The sequence below is a fragment of the Chrysochloris asiatica genome, unplaced genomic scaffold, assembly GCF_000296735.1.
Source record: "Chrysochloris asiatica unplaced genomic scaffold, ChrAsi1.0 scaffold00081, whole genome shotgun sequence".
Classification (NCBI taxonomy): domain Eukaryota; kingdom Metazoa; phylum Chordata; class Mammalia; order Afrosoricida; family Chrysochloridae; genus Chrysochloris; species Chrysochloris asiatica.
Window position 1 is genome coordinate 1,027,805 of NW_006408599.1, and position 14,411 is coordinate 1,042,215.

At 41.7% G+C, this 14,411-nt stretch overlaps 1 protein-coding gene and 1 pseudogene across 1 annotated transcript in view; both read left to right on the forward strand.

Annotated features, from left to right (window-relative positions):
- The window catches only part of TTLL11 (tubulin tyrosine ligase-like family, member 11), a 365,232-nt gene that overhangs the window by 144,694 nt on the left and 206,127 nt on the right, over positions 1–14,411 (forward strand). The gene's annotated exons all lie outside the window — the stretch shown is intronic.
- On the forward strand, positions 8,820–10,083 carry LOC102811632 (annotated as a pseudogene).

The following is a 14,411-nucleotide window of genomic DNA, read 5'->3' on the forward strand; positions in this document are numbered from 1 at the left end:
CTTTCTCCCGCAGAGCCCTGGTAGGCTCAGACCACCAATCTTACTTATCGTATGGAGCTACCGTGCTCCCCCTAGTAAGAGTAGAGGGAAAGACATGTTTGCAGAGGTAAGAGGAAACATGGTACATTTAAGGAACTGAAAGAGGTTCAGTGTGGGTGGAAGGTTGGGCCTGAGGTCAAGATGTGGAGGGAGAGGCAAGATGAGGTTGGAGAAGTAGGTAGGGACCAAGTCATGAGCACCTGAGGGCAGTGGGGGACCCTGAAGGACTTTAAGTAGGGGACTGATGTATTCTGATTTGCATGTTGTGGAGAACAAATGGTCTATGGGGTGGAGAATGGATTGAGGCAAAGCTTAAGGCAGGGAGGTCACCAATGAGGCCATTTCTTTCATACAAGCAAGAGAGGATGCTGGCTTGGATTAGGAAGGTCTTGGTGGAGATGGAGAGAGTGGTAGATTTGAGAGTCATTTAGGTGGTAGACCAGCCCAACACAGTGAGTAGCTAGGACTGGGCAAAATTGGAAGAATAACTGCATTGAGGGAAAGGATGGAATCAGGGATGACTCACACTTGAGTAGAGGCCTTGGGCAGAGAGCCAGGGAGATGAAGGAAGGTCAGGAGTTGGACTTGAGCATGTCTGAAGTGCCTGTGTGATACTCAAGTGGCAACGCTGAGTGGACAATTGAATATTTGGACCTGATGTTGAAGACAGAGAGGTCTGGGCTGGACAGGAAGATGGGGAACTCATCAGCTTTCAGATGGTAACTGAAGCCATGAGAGGCTGTAGGGTGAGAAGAGACCTGAGAAGTCTCCTGTGGGCACTGCCATGTAAGGAACAATCAGAGGAGGGGAAGCCAGCAAAAAGACTGAGAAGAAGTGACTTCAGACATCAGCTGAAGAGGTGTCCTAGATGCCAGGGCGCTTCCAGGTAGGGCTAACTCTGTCAAATGTTGCTGAGATGTCAAGAGAGACTGAGGCTAAAGCCATCCACTGTATTTTCCACCAAGGAGTTTAATGGGCACCTCAGTGAGAATTCTTTTCAGCTGCATGGTGGGCCAGGGCCTGATGACAGTGGATCCAGCAGAGTGTGTGTGGGAGGGGAGGAAATGCTTTCAGGATATTTGACCGTGAGAGGAAGAGGAGAGTGGTGGTTGGAGTACATGCAACCTAGGCACAAAGTCGGCAGTGCCTAGTGACCAGATAAATCAAGCATTTATCAGGAGATGATAAGAAAGGACATCCCTGAGACCCTCATCATATAGTCTGTTAAAGTTATGTTGTATAGTTGATATGTATAAAAGAACCCATGTTGTTGTTGTTAAGTGCCATCAAGTTGGTTCCAACCCATAGTGACCTTGTATAGGATTTCCAAGGAGCGGCTGGTGAGCTTGAACCACTGACCTTGTGGTTCAAATGACTTTGCAGTCCAGTGCATTAGCTCATAGCACCACACCAATACTCCAAAAGAACCCATGAGGCATCCATATATGAAGCCAACAGCAAAATTAACTCAAATCCACCTCCCAGCCTAAAATCGACAATTAATGTGCTTCTCCCCTGTCCCATTTCCATACCTGCCCCCATATCTAACAGTAACCTGAATTTTATATTTATTCATCTTTGCATTTTAAAAACTACTTTTATTATACACAAACGTATTCCTAAACAGCATGTTGTTTTGTTTTGCTGTTTGGAGGCTTTATAAAAATGGTATTATAGAGTATGCAGTCTTCTGTACCATTTTTTCTACTACATAAAACTTTCAAAGGTTGATGTTGATGTGGTGGCTAGTATGATTTTTTTCATTTGTATTGTTGTATAATATTCTATTGTGATGGTGATGGTGGTGTGCTGTGGAGTAGGTTCTCCAAGACTGCTATCTTTATGGGAGTAGAAAGTCTCAACTTTCTTCTGTGGAATGCTGGTAGTTTTGAACTGCTGACCTTGAGGTTAGCAGTCTGACTCATAACCACTCTGCTACCAGAGCTCTTTAATATTCCATTGTAAATATGTACAATTGACCAGTTTTCTGGTCTGTGATCATTTGAGTTGTTTCCAGGCTTCCATCAGTGATGACAATGGCCTTATCACCTAAGTGTACCACATGGGTCCTCCCAAATGCTAGCTAGTCATCATCTCCACAGGCCCCCCACTGCCCACTGCCCACTGCCCCCTGCCTGGATGTCTGTAAAGTGAGTGTAGTGGGGACAGATGGAGGGATGTGCCCCCTATCTCTAAAATCCTTCTTTACACTGAAACGTAACTGTGATGTGAGAATGCCATGCATGGTACAAAACAGGTACTACTTATGTATGTTCTTTTTTAGATTTGAGGATCTTAAAGTTTCCTTAGTGTCCAGTTTAGATTAGCAGTTTTAAGATAAGATTAGGGCTGTTCTACCCTGGAGACTGAGAAGGCAATGGTAGCATGGGGCAAGATGGGAGAGGGGAAGAAATCAGTGGCCTTTCTAATGGATGGGGAGTTCATTTAACAGCAGAAAAGAAGGCTGACTCCTGAGATGCAGCCCCAAAACAGTGGCATCCACCTCAGGATCTGGGCACCAACCGTCAGGATCCCCATACAGACTGGTAGAGCCCTTTGGAGGTGAATTCAGGCAGCGGCCATTACCAGGAGGGGATAACTGTCATCCAGAGATCTGTCCTAAGGCACTTGGAACTCGGGCTTTCAGTTCCCAGGCAGGATGTCCAGCTCAGTCATCAAGTATGTTAAGGCATCAGAAAGAAAAAGTGGACACAATAGGACAAGTGAACCCAAGTTCTAACTGGAGTCACCAAAAGGTTAGGACTAAGGAGACAGTTGCAACGTGGAAGCATCCAGAGGTCATCCTGGGGGACTGACTGTGTGGTTGCATTTGTTTGACAGTGAAAGTTATTCAGTAGCATCATGTGCACTCAGCATGCAGAGCCCAGCCACAGGATCCTGGCTTGGTGAAAGCGGCTGGATTGAAGGCCACAGCAGTTGTTTTGCTGTTATGGACAGGCTGCATGGGGCAGCCATATGGGTGGAGCCAGGGACTCAAGCTGTGGGGAACTGGAGAAGGCCAAGGCAGACAGGGAGGGAGCCACTGGTTTGGATAGGTCATTTTCATGTCTAGCAAATGGAGCCACAGCCTTGTGACCATTATCTATCCATTGACCACAACTAAATGCTTCCAGGCCTGGGGTCAGGGGAGAAGCTCAAGACTAGAAGTACAAGCTTAAGGAAGTGTTCTGCCTCTCACCATCTGTGTGAGCTTGGGTACGTTTCTTTACCTCCCTGAACCTCAGGATCTGTGTTTGCAAGTCATCTACACTCACTTCCCTACCTGTCTTTAAAGGTGCATTTTGAAGTGAAGTAGGTGAAGATTTTGACAAGGTATGAGTGTTAGATGTTTGAAAATGTATTGTTCTACCATACATTTCAAGGAGTCCTGGTAGTGTAATGGTTACAAGTGGGGCTGCTAACCTCAAGGCCAGCAACTCGAAACTACCAGTCACTCTGCAGGAGAAAGATGAGGCTTCCTGCTTCCATCAAGACTCACAGCCTTGGAACCCCTATGTAGGAGCGCTATGAATCCAAACCGACTCCATGGCACTCTATTACCACCACCACCATACATTTCAGATACAATGATTGAGAGAAAAAATATTATTCTTTTCTCCTTAGAGAGTCCCTTCATACTTTCTTTATTCTTATCACTTATTTAAAACACTCATTAGCTTGAGTCTCAAATACCTGAACTGACTTGGAACAACAAGGTTTAGGGAAAAGGTATGGTTCTACCATTGACTTGCTCTGTGATCTTGTATCTGTCAATGAACGTCTCTGTGCCTCAGTTTCCTCACCCTCCTCACAGGGTGGGTGATAAATTAGTAATTAAGATTATGAAAGGACTTTGCACATGACAATGCTCTGAACATAAACAATACACTGTTCCTTTGCCACACAACCACCGCCACTTGCAGCCCAGGTTCTAGCCTAGATTGCATTACTCCAGAACATAACCTAACGCCCCCCCAATTACATTTATATTGCACATGTGACAGTGACCCTGTTCCAATCACAGCCACAATAACTACTTGGGAAATTGTCATGGCCTGGAGCAGCTGCTGGCGCTGTTCACTGTGGGCAGGTTTCCTGTAATCTGTTGCCTAGGAACGTGGCTGCTCTGTCATTCTGCCTTGTCCCCATGTCATTGCCCAGTCAGCCCTCAGCAGCATATTCTCATGCTAGTCTTTTTGAGGGCAGCACCATAACCCTGGCTTAAATAGTAAGGTTTCTCTGCGTGTGGATGAGTCATGTGGCATAATAACACATGCACAGGAAAGGTTTCCATCTCAGCTTTTGAGAGCATTCTTTCCCAATTCCATTATTTGCTTTCTATTTTCCTCTAACTCCGTATGTCTCATTTTCTCCTGAGTCTGCAATCTTTTCCTTTAGATGTCTGGAATAGACCCCTTTCCAATTACTAAGGTATTTATTTTTTGTTCTTTTTGATCTCTTCCTTACACTTGAGATACCCCAAAGGAAGGAGGCAAAGAAGTCGTGTAGTGTGGGTAAGAGCTTGGGTTTTGTTCATAGATACCCTGGGTTTGACTAATCCCAGCTCCTTCTCCTAGCAACTCTAGCTGGTGAGGTTGGCAACTTAATCTTTATTAACTTCAGTTCTTCATCTGAAAACAGAGATAATACTAGCATTTACCTCATAGAGTGTTGTGAAATCAAATAAGAGAAAACAATGTAGAAAACTTAATACCTAGTATGTAGTAATCACTTAATGAATGGTAGTTATTATTACATCATTTATTCTCTGTAACAATAGCAGTTCTCCAATTTGTCTGTGATGAAGTGCCTTGAAGTTAAGGAAAACCACCAAATACAAACATTTTTTTTAACTTAATTGGAATACAAATGTTTCAAGTAGCATAGTTTGAAAACCAAGCCATTAGCCTGGCATTTGTTCCTTCTCTAGCCTAGCTTCTTTGCCGAAGTCTTGCCTAACAGGTCTGAATCCTGTCTCTTGGACTTAATTTGTGTTTTTCCAATTCTGCCCTTTTGTTCTCCTCTGTCCTGGCCTGGCATGCTTTTTCCCATTCTCGCCATATGCTATCAAATCCCACCTTTTCCTTAAAAGTCTTCTTTTACCACTTCTGTTACTGAAGCTTTTGTCTTCCTTTAGTCTCGAACACATTCCCTGGACATTCACTGAGACCATCCCTGGGCAAATTGTGGAGCATGTGGTTATGGGTAAGACACAGTCCCTGCCCGTGAGAGATGTATAGTTCAGAGGGCAAGATGACATCTAAAAATGACAATTTTGTGTAATGATGTCATGAAAGCACAGGAAAGGAAGTAATGAACTTTGCCCAACCCAATCAGGAAGCGCTTCCCAAAGGAGAAGATGCTTAAGCTGGGGCTTGAGGCCTGAAAAGCAATTTGTCAAGCAGGAAAAGGTGAAGGGCCCCATATTCCCCTAACTTTCCCCTTACCTCACTGGCTGCTGCTTCTTGAGCCTTGTTGGAATGCCTCATCAGTCAGTCTTTGGACATTTCTCCACTTACCTATGCTCTCTCCCTCAATGAGCTCATCTAGTCCCAGGGCTATATGCTGCTGACTCTGAAATGTGTATCTCCAGTTTTGACACCTCCTTGGACTCCAGGCTAGAATGTCCATCTTTCCATTTTAATTTTCTGTTTGAATATCTTAATGGGCATCTCACCTTCCCATGTCCTAAGTGAACTCTTGATTTACCTTCCAAACTTTCTTCCCCATTGTATTTCTTCTTTCAGATCTGTAATGTTCACAATGTTTAACACCCAATTAAAAAAAAAAAAGAATTTCACAACCAGACAGATGTAACCAATAGCCAGCAGAAAAACCAGTCATTGAAAATAGGCTGAGAAATATTAGAGATGCAGTAACTATCAGAAAAGGACATTAAGAAGGTCATTATGGCTATGGACACAACAACATTGCTGTTACGGTAGTTAGGTCCTCTTGAGTTGGTTCTGACTCATAGCAACCCCTATGCACAACAGAATGAAACACTGTCTGGTTCTTCACCATCCTCACAGTTGGTAGGTCCTTTGTTGCTGCCGCTGTGTCAATCCATCTCATTGAGGGTTTTCCTCTTTTTTGCTGACCCTCAATTTTATCAAACACAACATCCTTCTCTAGAACTATTCCCTCCTGACATGTCTACAGTACGAAAGACTGAGTCTTGCCATTCTTGCTTTTGAGAAACACTCTGGCTCTACTTCTTCAGGACAGATTTGTTTGTTTTCCTGGCAGTCCATTGTTGTTGTTGTTATGTGCCTTCCAGTTGGTTCCAACTCATAACGACCCAGTGTAGGGCTTCTGGAGTGGCTGGTAGGTTTGAACCATTAACCTTGTGGTTCAAACTGACCTTATGGTCCAGTGCATCATCCTGCAGCACCACACCAAGACTCCACAGTACTTTCAATATCCTTTACCAACACTATAATTCGAATGCATCCATTCTTCTATGGTCTTCTTGTTTAGTTTTTAACTTTCACATGCATATTAGGTAATTGAAATTACCATGGCTTGGGCCAGGTGTACCTTAGTCCTCAAACTGACATCTTTACTCTTGCAGCAGATTTATCTAATGCAATATGTTGTTTGATTTCTTGACTGCTGCTTCCATGAGTATTGAGTATGTCTCTAAGCAAAATGAAGTTTTTAACAACTTCAGTCTTTTCTCCATTTTTCATGAAATTATTCATTGGTTCATTTGTGAGGATTTTTGGTTTCTGTACATTGAGTTGCAATCCATACTGAAGGCACAGTCTTTGATCTTCATCAGTAAGTATTTCATATCCAGCAAACAAGGTTGTGTCATCTGCATATTGTTGTTGTTGTTGTTAAGTGCTGTTGCATCTGTTCTGATTCATAGTGACCTTGTATAGACTTTCCAGAGTAGCTGGTGGGTTTGACCTTGTGGTTCCAAGTCCAGGGCTTATCCTACAGCACCACACCAGGAGTCCCATCTGTATATACTGTTGTTGTTAAATGTCATAGAGTCAGTTCCAACCCATAGTGACCCTGTATAGGGTTTCCAAAGAGTGGCTGGTGAGCTTGAATCACTGACCTTGTGGTTCAAACTGACCTTGCAGTCCAGCGCATTAACCCACAGCGCCACACCAGGACTCCTACATATAGCAAGTTGTTAATGAGTCTTCCTCCAATCTGATGCCAAGCTCTTCTTCATATAATCCATCTTCTCAGATCATTTGTTTGACATACTGACTTAATAAATAGTAGTGAAAGGATACAACCCTGACACACACCTTTCCTTTATTTAAAAACATTCAGTATTTGAACAACTGCCTCTGGTTTAAATTCCTCATGAGCACAAGAGCAGTGTTCTGGAATACCCATTCTTCACAATGCTAGCCATAGTTTGTTATTTTACATACAGTTGAATGCCTTGGCATAGTCAATAAAGCACAAATAAACATCTTTTGGTATTCTCTGCTTTCAGCCAAGACCCATCTGACATTAGCAATGATATTCCTTGTTTTACATCTTCCTCTAAATCAAGCTTGAATTTCTGGCATCTTCTTGTTGATGTACTACTGCAACTATTTTTAAATTATCTTCAGCAAAATTTCACTTGCATGTGATATCGTTTAATGATGTTGCATTCAATATGTCACCTTTCTTTGGAATGGGCAAATATGGATCTTTTCCAATTGGCTGGAAAGATAGATTTCTTCCAAATTTCTTGGCATAGATGAGTGAATGCCTCCAGTGATGCATCAGTTTGTTGAACTATTTCAATTTGTATTCCATCAATTGTTGGAGTCTTGCTTTTTTGTCAATGTCTTCAGTGCACCTTGGACTTGATCATATGTTACCTCTTGAAATGGTTAAACATCAACCAATCTTTTTGGTATAATGACTGTGTATTCCTTCCATCTCCTTTTGATACTTTAGTGTTTCAAGTAGAGGCTTGAAATTTTTCTTCAGTTCTTTCAGCTTGAAAAATGCTGAGCATATTCTTCCCTTTTCGTTGTCTAACTCCAGGTCTTTGCACATTTCATTATAATACTTTGTCTTCTTGAGCTGCCCTTTGAAATGTTCTGTTCAGCTCTTTTACGTCATCATTTCTTCAAGTTATTTTCACTTCTCTGCATTTAAGAGCAAGTTACAGAGTCTCTTCTGACATCTATTTTGGTCTTTTCTTTCTTTTCTACCTTTTCAGTGAACTTTTGCTTTATTCATGTATGATGTTCTTGATATTGTCTCATAACTCCTATGGCCTTATGTCAGTGTCTAATGCATCAAATCTGTTTTTGAGATGGTCTCTAAATTCAGGTGGGATATACTCAACGTCATATTTTGAATCTCATGGGTTTGTTTTAATTTTCTTCAACTTCATCCTGAATTTGCATGTGAATAATTGAAGATCTGTTTCATAGTCAGTCAGTCTCTAGTCTTGTTTTGCTTGGTGATCATCTCTTCCTCAGATGGGGTCAATTTTCTTCCTGTGTATTCCATCTAGTGAAATACATGTATATAGTCATCGCCTATGCTGTTGAAAATAGGTACTTGCTGAAAAAAGAAAGGAATGGAAGTTATTTTTTAAAAAAAACAAACATTAAAAAACAAACAAATAAACAAACATAATGGAACTTTAGAGAAGAAAACTACCATTCAGAAATGAAACTTTCACGGGACCAGATTAGGTACCGAAGTAGAAAATACTAGTGGACAAAGACATAACAACAGAACCTGTTGAAAATAAACATAGGTAAGAGGCAGGAGCCTGCGCCTGGAGCCGGCGGCCTCGGTGGGCGATGGAGCCGGAGCCCAAAGTGCTGGATGCCACGCAGAGCTACCAGTGTGGGCGGGAGCTGGGTCACAGGCTGTAGGGGCTGAGGGAGGCTTGGAGATCAAAGAAACTGCATCACAGACAAGAGATGTCCTCAGACAACATTTTAGTGATTTAAAAGGAACCCTTGAGAAGCTCCTGGATGAATGACTGGTTGTCCTTTTACAAGAAGTGGACGTCATTGAACAGGAGACCATTAAACCACTAGATGAGTGTTAAAGCTCATAGAACATGGAGTTAACACTGCAGAGGACTTAGTCCGTGAAGGTGCCATTCTTGGATATGTAGGAGGACAGAATGAGAAGTTGTGGAACTTTACCAAAAAGGCCGCCCACATTCAGTTGGACAGCTTACCAGAAGTGCCTTTACTGGTTGATGTACCTTGTTTATCTATCTGCTCAGCTGGGTGACTCAGTTCATAACATAGTAAAAGACCACATTTTTAACCACGGGATGGTAGCATCTCGCCCATACAAATTGAAGAACTCATAGAGAAGCCTGGAGGCATCATAGTATGATGGTGTAAGGTTTTTGACAACTTTACAGCCCAAGATTACAGACTCACTTTGAGGATGTATATGTAGGCTCTGAAACTGAATTCATAGTATTGCACATAGATCCAAATATTGATGATCAGTTTGGAGTCTGAGGAGATGGCCGGCAGGAGTGGAGTCCTTGGAGTATCCCCCTGATAGGTCATTCCACATTGGGATCTTACGAATGGACAGCTGGCTTCGAGGGGAACAGTTTGAGCAGTCAAAGAAATATAGCACTCCAGAATGATTCTGACTCATCAGGTGTTACCTACTCCAGTGCTCCAACCTATTTCTGTGGGCAGACCCTAACATTCAGAGTTGAAACTGTGGGACAACCAGACCGAAGAGGCAGCATAGGAGTATGCGCAGAAAACCAGAATGGGTATGACTCTCGGCAGCAAGACCAAGCAGTATGCATCAGTACAAATGGTGCAGTGTTTGTAAATGGAAAAGACATGACTAATCAGTTACCCACAGTTACTTCTGGGTCCACTGTCACTTTTGACATTGAAGCTGTGACTCTAGGAACTATCAATAATAATGAAGGCGGAAACTTCAAGCTTCAGGTAACTATTAACGCCAATAATAGAGAAGTGGTTTTTGATTGGTTGGTTGATCAATTATGTGGTTCTCTTTACTTTGGAGGCTCATTTTTTTTTTTTTTATCCTGGTTGCAAAGTGTTAGTATTTTAGATTTTTGGATGACTGAGTTTGGTTTGCAGGATTTTTAATGACACTGTCCTCAACCCCGTTAAATTCTAGTTGATAAAAAGAGTTGGATTCATCTCTCAGATAGGCTATTGGAAATGGAAAGTGTTTACTAGATTCAGTTTTGGAATATTTTAGCAATAATACACTTGAATTTTGTGGACCAAAAAAACCCCAAAAAAACAAAAGAAAGGAAAGAAACACAGGGAAGAAAATGGCAGGGGTAAGAATGAACGGACTCTCAGTAACTTACGGTAAAATTTCAGAGGTTGAAAATGAATGGAGTCTCAATGACTTATGTTAAAATTTCAGGTGCTTAAAAATGAAAGGTGTCTCAGTGACTTACAGTAAAATTTCAGGTGGCTTAACAAATGTGTAACTGAGGTCCCAGAGCAGAAGAGAGAAGGAAGTTCCAGGAAATTATTTGAATAAAGAAGGCCAAAATTTTCCATATTGGTGAAAACTATAAACCCACAATCTAAGAAGCTCAACAAACATCAAGTATGATACACACACACACACATATACAACTACCCAAGGTTCATCATAATCAAATTGTGGAAAACAAATGATAATGAGAAAATCTTACAAGCAGGTAGAAAGAAAAGATAGATATGTTATGTTCAAAGGAACAAATAACCCTGAACTTCTAATGGAAATAGTGCAAGCCAGAACCCAGTGGAATGATGAATGTTACCTCCTTAGAGAGGACTTTGCTGGCCATCCACCCATTCTATCTTCTTACCTTGTTTTACTAAACTGCTTCTGGTCTGTCCACTAGATGTCAGCCCCAAGAAAGCAGGGGCTTTGTCTTGGTCATTGCTTTATCCTCAGTGCCTAGGCTAGATAGAACCTGATGCTTAGTAAGTGCTCAGTAAATAGTTGATAGAAGAGTTTTCCAGGCAGAAAACTGTAAGGGCAGCACTAATAGTTGAGCACAATAGAGCCCAAGATGTGTAGAGCTGAGTGGGAGGAAATAAAGCTGGAGCAGGAGACAGATGCCAGGTCATAGAGGAATTTGTAAGACACGCTGTGGAACTTGAACTTCATTCTGTAGGCAAGGATTTTAGGCAGAGGAGTGTTAATATTCAACTGATGTCAGGTGAATTAGAGGGGTGAGTGAGTGCAGGGAAGCTATTAAAATAGTCAAGGTGAGCAGTGATGCAGACCTGACTTAGACTAGCAGCTCTGAAGATAAGCCTTTTCTAGAAAATACTGTAGAAGGCAGACTGTACAAGATTTGGTGACCAGCTAGATGTGAGAGATAAAGGAGAATGCTTTGATTGGGTGGATAAGAAAGACAGGAAGCAAAGTTAATTTTAGAGGAAAATGGTGTTTCAGCAGCTTAAAACAATAAAGAATTATTATCTCACACTTTTTGTGAGTGTCTCTGGTTCTGGGTCACTCACAAGATTGCAAGTAATATGTCAGCTGCAGTTATCTCAAAGTTTGACTGGGAGAAGATCCTCTTTGGAGCGCATTCACGTGCCTGTTGGCAGTCCTCAAGTCCTCTCTGGCTGTTGTCTGGAGACATCAATTCCCTGCACACGGGCCTCTCCATAGGGCAGCTCACAACATGGCGGCTGGCTTCTAGAGTGAGCAAGCAAGAGCCTGAGATAATAGTGCACTCGATCGTTGATGTTTTGTATCAACTTGACTGGGTCTGGATTCTCAGTGGTTTAGCAGCTAAGAGGTAGTAATCCTCCACAATGAGGTCTAATATAATATGATCACTCCCATGGTAAGATCCGATGTGATCATCCCTCACCTGATGTAATTATCCTCTACACTGTAAATCATTACTTCTGTGTGTTAATGGGAGTCCTGGTGTGGCGCTGTAGGATAAGCACTGGACCACAAGGTCAGTTCAAATCAATAGATTAGCGATTCAAACCTACCAGCTGCTCCTTGAAACCCTAGACAGAGTCTCTGTGAGTCAGGACCAACTCAATGGCATTTAACAACAAAAACATGTGTAATGAGGCTGGATGCAATTTACAGGATTAAGTTATATTTTGAGTCAAGGTCTTTTGAGATACATAAGAGATTAAACAGGCAAACTGAGCTCAGAGGGACCTATTACAATCAAGAAAAAAGAACAAAGTAGAATGTGTCCTTTGGACCTGGGATCCCTGTACTGCGAGGTTCCTAGACTCAGGGGAAGACTGATGCCAAGACACATGGGGATCTTCAAACAATGCTAGGCCTACAGACACTGTAAGGAGATGAGGCCCTTTCCTCAGATCTGACAAAGAGAAAGCCTTCCTTGAGAGCCAACACTCTAAATTTGGACTTCTAGCCCCCTAAACTGTGGGGGAATAAATTTTTGTTAAAGGCAAACTCCACTTGTGGTATTTCTGTTATAGCAGGATTAGATAACACTCAGGACAGAAGAAGCCACTGTCATTTTACGACTTAATATTGGAAGTGTAATTATCTTATCACCCCTGCCATATTCTGTTTGTTAGAACCGATTCAGCCCACATTTAAGAGGAGGAGAACACACAAGGGTATAGATACCACAAAAATGGGGATCTTGGGAGCTTTTAGAGACTTGCTACCACAGACAGTTTGGATATGTTACCTTTGAAGAATCCGGGACTTCCACTGTGGAAATACTCAAGAGAAGATGGATATGTATGTCTCTGGGGCTCAGGAATGTAGCTGGTAGCTGGGGAGTTTGTTTGTTTTCTTTCTTAAAATTAATGGTTCAAAATCCTTTTTTCAACTGGATTTGAAGCTTCTAGAAGTCAGAGATGAAGGACAGCTATCTTTGAATCCTCCAGGGCACCCCTCAAGTGAAATACCTGTGGAGTATCACATGATTGAAACACTCCCTCTCCATTAGATCATTCCTGTTGAAAGGACTCTGAGGGAGGGTTTCTCTTCTCAACTGCAAGTCCCTGATCTGCATAATGTGGGTGTTAGACTAGATTAGTGATTTAAAAAAAGAAGTAAAGTTTTATTTCCTTGGAATGCCAGCATGTAAAATAGATCCAGGTTGAGTTGGTCTGGTTGTTCCCCTCCTTGATTCCTTAGAAAATCAATGGACTGAGTAAATTCATCATTTTATGCCTGTTCTGGCATTCAGAGATTTTTTATGAGAAGATCAACTATCAATTCCTCTCTGTTTTGTGCTTCTGTTTATTGAGATCCATTATGCAACATACAAGCGGGCTTCAAAATGTTTGTGAACAAATCCCATTTTTCCACAAAGTTGCTGAAGCCCTCTCATATTTCCTTGAACTTTTGAAAAGAGGGTCATTCCTGTTTCCTTGAATTTGTGAAAAAAATGTAATGAAACTGACCTCCATTAAACACTTAAGTATCAGTTGCAAAATATTTTACATTAACATTCTTTATTTGATGCTGTCTTCCTTACTAGATTGTAAACTCTGGGAGGGCAGGTACTTTGCCTAGTCCACTACTATTATATGCCCAATAGCTAAAATACAGCCAGGAGCATAGAAAGCATTTAATAACAACTGTTTGAACGAGTGAACCAAGGCAAGTAAATATTACTCTTATTTTCCCATTTACAGATAAGGAAACGAGAGCTTGAATTGCTGAGTAACTTGCCAATAATCACACAAATTAAATGTGTAGAATGAAAACTTGAAACTAGTTCCTCTTGACTTCAGAGCTCACTACTGTTAGTTCTTGCTGGTGAGATCAATAGAAAACTGGGAATGGAGTGAGCATGTATTGAATACCTTCCATGTAATAAGCACAGTTCCAGGTACTTTTCACTTCCATACTGTCATTTATTTCCATCAACAACATTGAAAGCACCTATTAATGTCCCCATGTTTTCATATGAGGGAACTGAGGCTCAGAGAGGTTGAATACTTTATTTAAAATAATCTAGATCCAATATCAACACTCATGGAAGCAAAAGTCAAGAAGTCAAATGACGTATTGCATTAGGCAAAATATGCTCTTTAAAGCATTCAAGAGCCAAGATGTCGGTTTTAGGACCAAGGTGAGCCTGATCCAAGCCATGGTATTTTCAATAACCTCAGATACATGTGAAAGTTGGACAGTGAATAAGGATGACCGTAGAAGAATTGATGAGTTTGAGTTATGGTGTTGGAGGAGAATATTAGAAGTATCATGGAGTGCCAGAAGAACAAACAAATATGTGTTGGAAGAGGTACAGCCAGAATGCTCCTTAAAAGCCAGGATGGCCAGACTTTGTCCCTCATACATGAGACATATAATCAGAAGAGATAATGTCGCTGAAGAAAGACACCATGCTTGGTAAAATGGGGGCAGGGGGTCAGTGAAAAAGAGGAAGACCTCCAACAAGACAG